Raw genomic sequence first — 5,057 nt, forward strand, 5'->3', positions numbered from 1 at the left:
TCATCAAAAAAGACATCTGGAAAAATCTTATAAAGTGAGTTTTACTGGCCCACCAGGTTCAAGGACTCACATGCATTCTGTAAGGCTTATGAAAATTGTCAAAAGTTAAGATTTATTTCAAAACATAAGGAATCTTTATATAATCTTTTATTGACTTTTGAGATGTATCCTGGTGGAGATGTACATTGTGCATTTCATGACTTATGACCCCATTTTCATAAATAATATACTTGGCATAGTCTTGGTAATCTGACTATAAAAGACCTTGTTTGTTAGTTTTTAAGAAAACTAGATGGGAAGCTTATCCTCGATCCATAGAGGGCGTTTAAGCCATTCTTGGATGTAAAACCAAGAGAAGGTGTGAGCCACAATCACAACTACAATTTAGTCTTAGTCTGTAAAAATTTATGTCTTTTGGTTTTATTAATAGAGCATAATATTTGTGTTTTGTTGTTTCTTATATTTGTTTAAATATATTTCAGGTTTGTTAGTGTTTAGTATTTGAGGTGATGTCCTCTATACTCTATCTTTCTATTATAGGATATTGAGGACAATGTTTCGTTTTGGTTGGGGGGGAGGGTAGTAGTTGATATTAAAAAAAAAAACTAATTATGTTTTCTATTTCATAAACCATTTACAAAACTGTTGTTACTAAGATGACAAAGTAAGGAGGAATTTTATTAACTCTTGAAACATATCTTGGTAAATATTTTTTAATGGTTATTTGCAATATTCATAACAAGGTTTATCAAGATACTTCTTGAAATATTCAGGTTTACAAACTCTCGCATTGTTATCACTTAATTCTGCTATATTCTCATTTAACAAGTATTTTTAAACCTTCATTTTCACATACACTTTTTAACATATGATTGTGGGTTGCACATTGGATTATTACATTATTTATGTTCTTTTGTTAAAGATAACAACTAAAGGAAAGGGATAGTATATAAATTACAAAACAAAACAAAAAAAAAAACAAAAAAAAAATAATGATGATAAAAACATAGATAAGTTTGGTTTTGTAGACTCCCTAACCTAAGCAATTAAGTCCAAAAGGGTGTTTTAACACCTAATACCCTAAAGTCAACTGACTTGGGAGCTATTAGCTCAACGATTGTTATATGGGTTGAGGAAAAAAGCTCAAGGGAATTAAACATTGTACTATCTACGCATTAGTATCTGCAACCCGAGTTCTTAAGCTCGAAAGGGTGTCTCAACACCTAATGCCCTAAAACCAATTGGTCTGAGACTCATTAGCTGAAAGCTCATTACATGGGTTAAAGATGCATTGTTTTTTTAAGTTATATGTATATTAATAATAATAAAAAAAAGATAATAATCCCAACCCAAGGAAGTTAACCTTAAACATTAGAATAAAAATTTTGTTTTCTTCCAAGTAAAGCCCCATAACTATGTGTTGATATATTGAGCACCAAAAGAAGGTTTATTAATATCTTGTTTAAGAGGTATTGAGTATATGTATATATAAATTTAACGAGAATTTGTTTATCTGGATAGATTAATGGAAGTTGAATGAGAAATACCTTGCTTTGTAAAATTTACAAATTATTTTTCTATTTAAATGCTTTGATTACTAGGGACTAGTAATAAGCTGGTTAGGGGGTGTGATTAGTAATTAAAAGTGAATTTTTATCAAGGTTTTATATCATCATTTTGCACATGAAGTATGAACAACTCCTTAACTGAAGCATGTTTTATAATAATATATCTAATAATATAAAATACCTTTAATTTATGGAAAATGTTCATCTTAAGTACAAGTCTATCACATAATTGAAAGGATTGATTGATGAGTTTAAGTACTGAAATTGAAAGGACAAAAAGATGGCAAAACTTAGAAAAAAGATGTTGGTGCAGTCCAAACCAAAACACTATTTGGTAATTTGGTCATATCTAGAGTTGTAGATCTCAGATTTAAGTATACTTTATATGGATAGAAAGGTAAGATATAGGCCTACAACTTTCATATGGAGCCTAAGATCTAAAAAGGTCATTTTCAAGTCTGAATCTGTCCTTCAGCCTGAGCACTATTCAGTGTTTAGCCCATATCTGGAGTTCTGGAAATTCAAATGATATGAATTTTTTACACAATAAAGCCGAGACAATTTCCTACAACTTTCATGTTTTTAAGTAGTTCCAATTTTGATGTTATCAATGATGTTTTGGGCATACAAAAGAAGATAAGGATTGTCACTAAATCAAGAGTTGGTCACCCACTCATCAATTAGTTATCAAATCAATAGTTCCCAATTTTGGCCTATGAAAGGAGGCATTTGCCATGCATTTAGGCGTCTTAATAAACATTCTTAACAAGGTCTATTAGAATACTTCTTGAAATATTCAAGTTTATAAACTCTAGTATTGTTATCACTTTATTCTACATATATTCTCATTTAACAAGTATTCTTAAATCTTCATTTTCACACACACACTTTAACATATGATTGTGGGTTGTATATTGGATTATTACATTATTCATGTTCTTTTGTTAAATGTAATAACTAAGGGACAATGATAGTATATAATATGCAAAAAAAAAATAAAAAAACAAAAAAATGTAATAATAATAATAATAACAAATTGAATAAATAAAAAAAAGTAGATAAGTTTGGTTTTGTAGCCTGACACGACTAAAAGATTGATGTCTTCTCCCAAGTGTAGGAGTGTCGAAGTAATAAATAACCCGGAAAGACCGAGGTCGAACCACAGGGAGGTTAATTGTACAAATTATAAACAACAATAATAGCAATAACAATAACAACTATAATAATAATAATAGTAGTAGTAGTAGTAGTAGTAGTAGTATTAGTACTAATAATAATAATAAAAATTATAATAATAATAGTAATAATGATAATAAAGAAAGAGAAGAAGAAGATGATGGGAACTTCGAGATGAAATATTAATGTAAAGATTAAACAATGAAAAGCACAAATGTCAAGGTTAGAGATTCCACTAATCGTATGTCAAACAAGTATAATATAAACTCTTATTATTCAATTGGAAACCACACAGAAAGGAGGTTCCAATCATATTATAGATTGTTAACATGATTACATTAGTCATCTTATTCGATTAATGCTAATACTTGTAAATCTTGTCAAGCATTCATGTTTATAACTTATGTTAACAACAACTCAAGTTCCTTTCATAGCTCAGGTGTCGGTTATACCATACAGTATGAACTATGAAAGTGCCAAGCATTTGTTGTACCAAGTGTTATACAACATAAATCAAGATTAGTTATTTAACAAGCAAAGTATTAAAGAGTGAACAAGACAACAAATATAAAACATGTTAGTATCAAACATTAAAGTCCATATTAAGTTTACATTATACTCATTCTTACACCATTAGTGTAACCTTTTAACCTTGACATAATAAACTTAGCTAGACATAATAAAAGAAAGAAAAATAAATAAACAAAATAAAAACATAAATAAGATAAGAGTTAACTAAGTAAAGGAAAGGAAATGAAAGGCATAAACTTGATATTAATGAAAGCAAAGCATAAACATTACAAAAAATACAAAGAAAGAAAGCAAGAGCATGATCTTAATCTGGAGACCAAGATGCCTAAATGCATGGCAAATGCCTCCTTTTATAGGCCAAAATTGGGAACTATTGATTTGATGACTAAGTGATAAGCGGGTGGGCAACTCTTAACTTGGTGACAATCCTTATCTTCTCTTGTCTGCCCAAAACGTCATTGATAACGTCAAAATTGGAGCCACCTGAAAACATGAAAGTTGTAGGCAATTATCTTAGCTTTCTTGTGTTAAATTATTCAGCTCATTTGAACTTCTAGAACTCCAGATATGGCTAAAATACTGAACAGTGCTCGGGCTGGAGGACAGATTCGGGCTTCTTTGTTGTTGCTACAATTTGGACTTGAAAATGGCCTTTTTAGATCTTAGGCTCCATATGAAAGTTGTAGGCCTATGTCTTAACTTTCTATCCATATAAAGTAGACCTAAATCTGAGATCTATAGCTCTAGATATGACCCAATTACTGAATAGTGTTCCGGTTTGGATTGCACCGACATCTCTTTTCTAATTTTGGTCATCTTTTTGCCCTTGCAATTTAAGTTCTTAAAGTCATCAATCAATCCTTTTATTTATGTGATAGGCCTGCATTTAAAATGAACATTTACCTCAAATTAAAGGTATCTTATATTATTAGATATATTATTATAAAACATGCTTTAGTTAAGGAGTTATTGATACTTCAAGTGCAAAATGATGATATAAAACCATGATAAAAATGCACTTTTAAGTACTAATCACACCCCCCAACCAGCTTATTACTAGTCCCTAGTAATCAAAGCGTTAAAATAGAAAAACAATTTGCAAATTCCACAAAGCAAGGTATTCATCATTTAACTTCCATTAATCTATCCAGATAAACAAACTCTCATTAAATTCTAGAAAAATAATTTGCAAATTCCACAAAGCAAGGTATTCATCATTTAACTTCCATTAATCTATCCAGATAAACAAATTCTTGTTAAATTTATATACCTGCTTAATACCTCTTAACAAGATATTCATAAACCTTTCTTTTGTGCTCAATGTATCAACACATAATTATGGGGCTTTTCTTGGAAGAAAATAAAATTTTTGTTCTAATGTTTAAGGTTAACTTCCTAGGGTTGGGATTATTATTTTTGTTTTTTTTTCTTCTTGTTTTTTTTTTTTTTAAAATATATACATATAATTTTAAAACACCATGCATCTTTAACCCATGTAACGAGCTTTCAGCTAATGACTCCCAGACCAGGTGGTCTTAGGGCATTAGGTGTTAAGACACCCGTACGAGCTTAGTAACTCGTGTCGCAGATATTGATATGTATATAGTGCAATGTTTGATTTCCTTAAGCTTTTCTCCTCAACCCATGTAACAAGCATTGGGTCAATAGCTCTCAAGTCAGTTGACTTTAGGGTATTAGGTGATTAGTACTTAAAAGTGCATTTTTATCATGGTTTTATATCATCATTTTGCACTTGAAGTATCAATAACTCCTTAACTAAAA

The sequence above is a fragment of the Populus euphratica genome, unplaced genomic scaffold (genome assembly GCF_000495115.2).
Source record: "Populus euphratica unplaced genomic scaffold, PopEup_1.0 scaffold668.1, whole genome shotgun sequence".
Taxonomy (NCBI): Eukaryota; Viridiplantae; Streptophyta; class Magnoliopsida; order Malpighiales; family Salicaceae; genus Populus; species Populus euphratica.